Source organism: Lagenorhynchus albirostris, chromosome 14 (genome assembly GCF_949774975.1).
Source record: "Lagenorhynchus albirostris chromosome 14, mLagAlb1.1, whole genome shotgun sequence".
NCBI classification, from domain to species: domain Eukaryota; kingdom Metazoa; phylum Chordata; class Mammalia; order Artiodactyla; family Delphinidae; genus Lagenorhynchus; species Lagenorhynchus albirostris.
This window is the reverse complement of record NC_083108.1, coordinates 26,418,808-26,429,147: the sequence shown is the minus strand read 5'-3', so window position 1 is coordinate 26,429,147 and position 10,340 is coordinate 26,418,808. Positions and strand designations below refer to the sequence as shown.

The window sequence follows — 10,340 nt, the reverse complement described above, 5'->3', positions numbered from 1 at the left end:
AAAGAGACTGAAGGGAAAGACCTTGAAGACACAAGAGTAGTTAGTAGATGAGGAAAATAAAGCAGAGGAAAAAGTAAAGTCCGTGTTTGTCCACTTCTAATGAGTAGGTCTGATGTGGGGGAAATTGGAGGGGAAGGAAAAGTTTAATGCACAGTTTGCATCCAAGATAGCCCCTGACAGCCATAGTCCACATCAGATTCTATCAGTCTAGATGGACCAAGTACAGACAATTTCAAAGTAAAGCAGGAAGGAATTTCCAAACCTTTTCCTTAATCAGGAGGGAGAGGGGGGCCTAGAGAAGACGGGATGCCAAAATAGAGTCTTGGGAACAGAAGCATTGGGTCACGAAGGCCTGAACAACTGCCGAAATCAAGGACAAATACTATGGTGCATAAACTTTAGAGACAGAATTTTGGGAAACAAAACAATTGCAAATGACCCAAGACCTGCCAATCATCCCCTTTCTGTCTCTCGATTGGTCAGTGTCGTGCAAAACCTCTGGATTAACAGATTTATTTTAACATTGATTGGCATGAGTAAAGAGTCCATCTTTGCCCAGTGATTGGTTGGCATGTCCAGGCTCTGGCCAATCCTGAAGGGGGCGGGCTGGTTAAGCGTCAGGTTTCCCTGAGCCGCCATCGGTGGAGGTACTGGTCAGCCTAGAAACTGGTTCCTTTTCTCCCTGCTCTCGATGGAGCTTTCTTACCAGACTCTCAAATTCAGTCATCAGGCGCGGGAAGCGGTAAGGAAAGCATATACAAAAAAATAATTGTACTACCAGGAGCTCCTCTCCCCTTGTTGCTGCGGGCCGATTCGAGTGTCTCCAGTTGCTATGGTGACAGAGTCCGCTGCCCGAGTGGAGCAAGCGCAAAGTCTGGGGACTGGGCTTGAGGCAGGGGGTGAGGGAAGGATGGGTCTGGGACGCACGCGGGTTTGGACTTGACAACGGGTTTGATGAGAGACGGCAGGGTTGGTTTGTGACTGAGGAAGTGAGGTGTCGAAGGGGAGGTATTATTAGGCAGGCCGAGTCTTGATGGGTGAGCGGGTTTGGGGTGTGTTCAAAATGGGATTGTTCAAAGACAGGACAACACTGACCTGGGAGTTGGAATACTGGGTTCTGGTCCTGATTCACTACTACCAAGGCTGACAGACCTTAGGAATTCAATTCCTCTCTCAGGTTCCGGTTCCCCATTTGAAAGTAGGTAATTGGATTATAATCCTTTTCACAGGAAGTTAACATGAATTTTACAATACCATACTGTTTCCTGTTGTCTGTGTTATCCGCTAACTGGCTCAGCAATACTTTCCACAACAAAAAATGAATTGAAGATGTACTATATGCCAGGCTTTGGGGAAATAAAAACAATGCTTTAGGGGGAAAAATGATTTTAAAAAATTTAAATTAAAAAATACTGGGGCTTCCCTGGTGGCGCAGTGGTTGAGAGTCCGCCTGCCGATGCAGGGGACACGGGTTCTTTCCCCGGTCCGGGAGGATCCCACATGCCGCGGAGCGGCTGGGCCTGTGAGCCGTGGCCGCTGAGCTTGCGTGTCCAGAGCCTGTGCTCTGCAACGGGAGAGGCCACAACAGTGAGGGGCCCGCGTACCGCCAAAAATAAATAAATAAAAATTAAAAAAATACTGGTATCTAAGCTCCACCTCTCGAGATTCTGATTTACTGGTCTTGTTGTATCCTGTGCATTGATATTTTAGAAAATCTCAATAGGTGATTATAATGTGTAGCCAAGGTTATGAACCACCACTTTAGTGTCTCCCACCTTTAAAAAAAAAAACTAATAATACACGAAAAAGGTAACCCTTTGGTCTCACATCCCCTCTACCTAGCAACCTCTCTCCAACTTCTCCAATTTCTCTCCAACTTCTGGAAAGGATTGGCTACACTTGCTGTTGCTACTTCCTCACCTCTGTCCATTCCAACCTGAGCCTGAACTACCTGCATCAGAACATTTTGAACTGGCTTTTAATAAAGCAGATTCCTGCACCTCCCTGAGAATTACTGAATCAGAAACTCTCAGGGATGGGGGTCTTGAAACTTGCATTGTAAATGCACACTCCAGGTTTGAAAACCACTGTCCTAGATGGTCTTATACATTTTCATGACTTCCAATGCCATCTGTATGCCAACAACTCCCCCAAACTGACTCTAGACTGGACTTCTTTGCTGAGCCCCAAACCCATGTGATATCCTAGAATATGGAACACGGAGAGCACAATGAATCAATTGATTGTTTGACAAATCCAGTGGGGAATCTCAAGAATCTGCATGTTAACTTGTTCAACCCCTAACATTTAACCTTCTTCTCTAAAACCTGTTTTCTTTCACAGTCTTCCTCTCTCTGGGAATATGAAACCGCCATCCACCCAATTGCTCCAATCAGAATTCTGGGAATCATCCTTAGCTCCTTCTACCTGCTAATTCCTCCTCCCGTCCTCTACATAAGGAAGGCATCAGCAAATCTTACTGATTCTATTTCTATAATGGGTCTTTAATAATAGCCTTTATCCAGGTCCAAGCCACTATCATCTCTCACTTGAACCATTTCGATAGCCTCTTAACTATTCCCCCTGTTGGTTTTGCCTCCTTCCAGTCCATTCTTCATCTAATGATCAGAGTGATCTTAAAATTGTGTCACTCCCTGGCTGGGATCCTTTTAATGGCTTTCCATTACACTTGGGATAAAACTCCCAACCTTGACATGATCTATAGAGCAGGCAGTGATGTGGCCCAACTTCTACATCCAGCCTCTTTCTCACCACTTTCCATATTGCCTCGCACTGCTCCAGGCACATTCTCTCAGATCTGACATGTTTCTGAACTCCGTATGGTTTGTACCACACAGGTTACCATTTAATTGTGATTAATTTATGTTATTACCTATTTCCTGCATGTGACATAGCCTCTCAAACAGAATTCATGTGACTTGGAAACAGAGACCCAGTCTTATTTTTTTGTTCTATTCCATAGATGGGACTAAGAGCCATATTTAGGTATGCTCATTGATGTCTTGAACTTTTGGGGTCTGAGTGCAAGAACTGTGTCTGTGGAGGGAATAAGGTTGAGGTGGGGGAGGTGATCAGTGAGTTGGATATAAAGAGGATTGCATGTCCACAAGGAATTTTGATCATCTATGTTGTCTACTGTATTAGGATATCAAGAATACTTCCTTTTTATTTGGTTAATTTTTATTGTAGTTTCAAATTTTAAAAATATATATATATTTTAAATATATATATATATATAGCATTTCTGTTTTAAACAAAGTAATGCCAGCACTCAGTTTAAAAACATTTAATAGTTCTACAAAACTTAAGAAAAAAAGTTTCCTGCTTGCTTTCACACCGCCTTCAAATATTGCTCCCCAGAAGCAACTGCTTTTACCCTTCTTAGCAGCTTCTTCAAAATAACAAGTTAAAACTTCTGAATTCTGATTTTTCATTCTCAGATGTAAATTCTATTTACTTTGATGGAAAATGAGCATTTGGCTTTTTTTAACCTACCTTGCTCCTTCCCCATCCTCTATCACTAGCCCATACTTAACTTCCCTTCCTCCATTTTCCCAAGATCATTTTATCACAATTTTTGGTTAAATACATATTCAGTACAGTTATGTATATTAATCTGACCATGAAAGTGTTATTCACAGCTGATATGGTACACTGTGGTTATATTTTATTTTTTATTTAACTTTGGGCAGGACTCAATCATAGCTTAACTATGCCTTACCCTTTGGCTTAATTTTCTGTATATTTGATGACTACTTTCTTCCTAAATTTTCTGAAGGAATTGTAAAACTCCTTTCCGTATGGTGAAGCTCACCAGGAAATCTTGCAGTTTCTTTTTTTTTCTTAGTGGTATCCTTTCTGGACCTCTTGCATCTCCTGCTTTGTAGACTGGTTGTTCTCTGGGCTTGCTATGCAGCATTCTTCCTGGGAAATCCCTTCCCCTCTTCCCTGTGTCAGAAACCCTGTTTCTTGGATCCCATGTCTTCTTCCTTCTTGTCCTATATCCCTGTTATAGTGAAACATACTGACCAATGACTGCCTGAGAAAAGGTAGATGGGAGGCAAAGTTTTTGAAGTAAGGTACCATGTATGAAACTCTGTACTTCTCTCACCTTGTTGATGGTTTGGCTGAGATTAATATTCTAGGCTGGAATTGATTTCATCTCATTTGAGAAGGCATTTCTCCATTATCTTTTAGCTTCCAATGTGACTGCAACAAGTCTGGTGCTATTCTTTCTCTGAAAGCTTTTAGAATCTTCTCCTTACCGTCCCTGGTTTCTGAATTTTCATGAAGATATCGCTTGTTGAGAATCCTTTTTCTTTTCTTTTTTTTTGCGGTACGTGGGTCTCTCACTGTTGTGGCCTCTCCCGTTGCGGAGCACAGGCTCCGGAAGTGCAGGCTCAGCGGCTATGGCTCACGGGCCTAGCTGCTCCGCGGCATGTGGGATCTTCCCAGACCGGGGCACGAACCCGCGTCCCCTGCATCGGCAGGCGGACTCTCAACCACTGCGCCACCAGGGAAGCCCGAGAATCCTTTTTCATTCACAGCACTGGCATGCAGTTATGAGCCATTTAGATCAGGGAATTCATGCCCTCAATTCTGGAAAATATTCTTGCATTATTTCTTTAGATAATTTTTTCCCTTTCTTTTTTTTCCTCTCTTGCTCTTCCTTCCTTCCTTTCTTTTTCTTTCTTTCTCTCTCTCCCTCCCTCCTTCCTTCCTTCCTTCCTTTTGTATTTTTAAGGTTTTTCTTTTCCCTGGAAGTCCTATTCATTGGATATTTGACTTCCAAATGGAACCTCTAATCATGTTGTTTTCTGTTTTATTTTACATCGCTTACTTTTCTTGCTTTTCTTATCAAGAGACCTCTTCAACTTTTTATCCCATTTTGTTGAGTTTTAAATTTCTGCTATCGTATTTTTATTTCCAAGTACTTTCTTATTGTCTCAATGTTCCTTTTTCACGGCATCTTGTTCTTACAGGATACCATGGCTCCTTTTATCTCCCTGAGGTTTCCTCTCTCTCTCTCCCTCCTTCCCTCTTTGTCTTTTGCTCCTAGCATTATGTCTATTTCCCCTCAGGTTTTTCTTTGCTTTTTTCCCTGGTGCTCTGTCTTTCATGTAGGAGGTTTTCCTCAGAAGTCTAGTGAACCTTGCCTGAGGTGAGACACCTAAAAGCAAGTTAGAATCCGTGTGTTTTAGAAGAGGCTCTTCAAATAAAGATGGGTTTCTCTGTAGGATGATCACGAAGCCAGGGGCCTTTTCACTGGGACATCCCCAAATGCCAGTTAGTGTCTGTAGGTCTTTGTTCTGAGGCCTTCAGTTTCTCTAAGGAGAAGTCCTTCTCACCCTTCTACAGGGAATGAGGGCAAAACAAGCATGGTTGCCACCACTGTTGGAGTTGAACAGGGAAAGACAATTGAGTGGGGGGGTTGGGGGCCTCTCCTCACTCTTCAGTGTATAAATTATACTTAATTACTCCTTCCTTTAAAAAAAATTCCTTTACCATCACTTTAATGTGATTTTGGGAGAGAGCAGAGATAAACAATCTCTAGAACAGTTTTGTTTTACAGATATTTATTGAATGCCTACTGGGTACAAAGACTCGTACTAGTAGCTTTTGCAGGGGGTGGTTTCAGAGAGGTGAATTAAAAAAAAAAAAAGAACTAATATATGATTCATACCTAAAAGATAACTTTATTTTGTTATTGTTGGTTTCAAGCTAGGCATTTGTCATACATGTTTATATATTAAAATTTACTTTTAAATATGGTTATTTCTTTGCATATGATAGGGGATGGTGGCTGAGCATAAGAATGGGAGTTAGATACTCTTGAATTCATACCCCGGTTTTTACTTAATACTGAGGTAAATATGCATTTATTCATCAACTCATACAATGAACACTTACTTAGTGACTGCTATGTATAAAACGTGGTGTTTTGAGATACCCATGATGTTTTGTGCATTGACACAGTTGATTATCCGTGGGAAATGCCTCTTCTCTTGGTTTTCATAATGCTACAGTTTCCTAGAGTTCTGTTTTCCTTCTTGGCCTCCTTAATGAGCTTATGTTTCTCTGCCCCTTACATTTTTGTTCTTTAGGATCTGAACTTGCCTTTCTTGGTCAGCCTGCTTCCCAAACTTGACAAAGTGCCCCTCCTTGATGCAATGAGTAGACATCGCCATGCCACCTTTATCCCAGGAAATTATAATTGAATTTTTCCTTGTTGATTGCCTCCCCTGACCCCAGTAGACTATAAGCTCCTTGAGGGCAAGGACTCTGGCAAGTTTCTTTCCTGACTGGTAAACTGATCATGCTTCTGCAGGGCTTCTGAGTCTTTAATGTGCACACTGAACACCTGGGATGTTTTGAAAATTCAGATTGTGATCCAGTAGTTCTGGATGGGGCATGAATCATGAACTCTCTTGTGGTACTGATGTTGTAGTGATCTGTGGGTAGCAAAATCTGTGAGTGGAGAATTTTCTCCTATTCCATTTTAAATTTAGTGTTTAATTAAAATAAGACTATATGCAATTTGTAAACCTCCGCCACTTTCTTTTTTTAAACTTGAAGGTAAGATCCTCGGGGCAAGGAAGCTCTGAGGAGCAATTGCTTCAGTGTTTTTAGTTTGACCATACAATTAAAACCAAACAAACAGTAATTGGTCTCAGTGCAGAAGAATGGTTTTTAGAAAGCCATAATTGATCCACACATTCGTGTGTACACACAAAATAATCTGAAAAATAGTTAAGTTTATTTATTCTCATGTGTCATTACATGTACTTTTCAAAAGTTGTGACTTTGCTTGTGTGAAACTTATATTAAAAATATCTGCTTTAAGTGTTAGCTAATTAATGAGGTGTCAGATTAGGTTTTTAAATGAGCGTTGTTAAATGCCTTAGCTTTTATTAATTGCATGGGCCCCTAAAAAAAAAAAACTAGAGTAATTGAAAATTTAATTACATCAATGTTTTTCTTCAGAGAACTAAGGCTTATTAAGCTTTAAATGTTCAAACATTTAAGCGTCTATTGAAATACCAATAGCTATAAACAATGTGCAGTTCTAAATACTAATTAAACAAACTCTACCTCACCATAAAGCTAAGCTGAATTTTAAGTAACTCATGTTTTAAGTTCTCGGCTCTGCTCTTACATAAGGAAGGTTAAGCACTTCACTACCGAGCACTGCCGTAGCCTTGTGGGCATCTTTAAAAGTGCTGTGGCTGCTGTTGAGCCCCATTCTTCCTGTACCTGGACCAAGAAAGGGAGGCTGATCAAACAACCTGGAACATTTTGCTAGTGTCACATTGCTACTCTTGGAGATTTGTTCTTTTTTCTTTTATTTTTCTTTTTAACCACTAACTGAGAATATGAGAATATACAGATATGACTTTGTATATCTGATGTTTTGGGTTAAAAACATCCTTTCTTTCTTTTGTAAAAATAATGTTAATTGTATTAGGTTTTATTTTTAAGTATAAAAAGTATATATCTCTCCACTCAGGTCAATCTTATAGACATTAAAAAAAATGATAAAGCTTTCTGCTCTCAAATGTGGTAGAGTAAAGGGTACCAGACTAGCCTTCCTGCTATATGTAACTAGGAAACTGGACTAAATATATGAATAATCTGTTTTCAGACTTTGGGCAATGTGATCATGAGACAAGATCTTCTGCCTGGAAGCAGTAACTGGGTTCTAGCACACAAGGGAGTATCTAGGCAGAGCACAGCAGTTTTGCAGAGATGAGACAAGGGAGTTGAGTTTGGGAAGACTTAGCTGGTTAGAATTGGGAGGGAAGAGGAACAGAGAGGAGGGAGCTAGGCAAACAAATTGCTCCATACATCTGAGTTTTTGGCTGAATACTAAGCTGTGCATACACAGAGTGGAAATGTATGAAGCTGGGGAAAAACCAATTATCGGGGAACTATAAGCTGAACAACTACTGGTGCTCACATAACATTGAGAGACATTTGAAGTCCAGCCCACCTGAGTGGAGACTTCTTGTGGAACAGCAGAGCATTTAGTAGAGATTCCAGGAAGCAGTGCATTAAGAGTAACCCTAAACTAGGCTTAGAATAAAATTGACTTTGGATAACCTCCTTCCTAACAAAGCTTGATAGAATCAGACTTACCTGCAAATAACTAACCTATCTGCCCCCTCAAAACCCTCAAAATACTTAAAAGAAGGCAATATAACCTAGGTATTCACAAGACTGGCATCCAAGGAAATAACTACTAGTGGTCATAAAACCCAGGAAAATGTGCCCAAACCAGGACAAAAATCAGTCAACAGAAGATCCAGTAATACAACAAAAGACAGAATTAGCAGATAGGGTCTTTAAAAATAGCTATTATAAATATGTTTAAACATTTAAGGGAAACATGATTATAAAAAGGAGAAAAAGAGAAGATATAAGAAGAATAAAATGGAACTTAACAGACTTGAAGAATATGCAGAATTGTTTCTGGGTCCTCAAGTCTGTTCCATGGGCCTTTTTGTCTATTTCCTGTGCTAATACCACACTGTCTTAATAAATATAGTTGTATCCATTCTTGATATCCATTAGAGCAAAGACTTCTACTTGTTCTTTTTTTGTCAAATGGTCACACTATTATTTGTTCTTGTAGTTCCTTTAGGTGTAAGATTAGATTGTTTATTTGAGATTTTTCTTGTTTCTTGAGGTATGATTGTATTGCTATAGACTTTCCTCTTAGAACTGCTTTTGCTGCATTCCATAGGTTATGGATCGTAACGTTTTCGTTGTCATTTGTCTCTAGGTATTTGTTGATTTCCTCATTGGTTTCTTCAGTGATCTCTTGGTTATTTATTTACTTATTGTTTAGCCTCCATGCGGTTGTGTTTTTTTATGTTTTTTTCCCTGTAATTGATTTCTAATCTCATAGCATTGTGGTTGGAAAAGATGCTTAATATGATTTCAATTTTCTCAAATTTACCGAGGCTTGATTTGTGACCCAAGATGTGATCTATCCTGGAGAATGTCCGTGTGCACTTAAGAAGAAAGAGTAATCTGCTGTTTTCAGATGGAACGTCCTATAAATATCAATTAAATCTATCTGGTCTGTTGTGTCATTTAAAGCTTGTGTTTCCTTATTAATTTTCTGTCTGGATGATCTGTCCATTGGTGTAAGTGAGGTGTTAAAGTTCCCCATTATTATTGTGTTACTGTCGATTTCCCTTTTTATAGCTGTTAGCGTTTGCCTTATGTGTTGAGGTGCTCGTATGTTGGGTGCATATATATTTATAATTGTTATATTTTCTTCTTGGATTGATCCCTTGATCATTATGTAGTGTCCTTCCTTGTCTCTTGAAACATTCTTTATTTTAAAGTCTATTTTATCTGATACGAGTATTGCTACTCCAGCTTTATTTGATTTCCATTTGCATGGAGTGTCTTTTTCCATCCCCTCACTTTCAGTCTGTATGTGTCCCTAGGTCTGAAATGGGTCTCTTGTAGACAGCGTATATATGGGTCTTGTTTCTATATCCATTCAGCGAGCCTGTGTCTTTTGGTTGGAGCATTTAATCCAATCACGTTTAAGGTAATTATCGATATGTATGTTCCTATTACCATTTTATTAATTGTTTTGGGGTTTTTTTTGTAGGTACTTTTCTTCTCTTGTGTTTCCCACTTAGAGAAGTTCCTTTAGCATTTGTTGTAGAGCTGGTTTGGTGGTGCTGAATTCTCTTAGCTTTTGCTTGTCTGTAAAGCTTTTGATTTCTCTGTCAAATCTGAATGAGATCCTTGCCGGGTAGAGTCATCTTGGTTGTAGGTTCTTCCCTTTCATCACTTTAAATATATCGTGCCACTCCCTTCTGGCTTGTAGAGTTTCTGCTGAGAAATCAGCTCTTAACCTTACGGGAGATCCCTTGTATGTTATTTTTCCCTTGTTGCTTTTAATAATTTTTCTTTGTCTTTAGTTTCTGTCAATTTGATTAGTATGTGTCTCGGCGCGTTTCTCCTTGGGTTTATCCTGCCAGGGACTCTCTGCACTTCCTGGACTTGGGTGGCTGTTTCCTTTCCCATGTTAGGGAAGTATTTGACTATAATCACCTCAAATATTTTCTCCAGTCCTGTCTCTCTTTCTTCTCTATCTGTAACCCCTATAATGTGAATGTTGTTGCATTTAATGTTGTCCCAGAGGTCTCTTAGGCTGTCTTCTCATTTCTTTTCATTCTTTTTTCTTTATCCTATTCCACGTAACAAAAAGAATAAAATATCTAGGAATAAACCTACCTAAGACCTGTATGCAGAAAATTATAAGACACTGATGAAAGAAATTAAAGATGATACAA

General features: G+C 39.6%; 1 protein-coding gene across 1 annotated transcript in view; it reads left to right on the top strand.

Annotated features, from left to right (window-relative positions):
* Positions 1-701: 701 nt before the first annotated feature.
* Positions 702-10,340, top strand: part of KATNAL2 (katanin catalytic subunit A1 like 2) — a 90,721-nt gene continuing 81,082 nt past the window's right edge. Inside the window, exon 1 of the mRNA XM_060121942.1 lies at positions 702-742. The gene's annotated coding sequence lies outside the window, so the exon portion shown is untranslated. The remainder of the gene's footprint in view (positions 743-10,340) is intronic.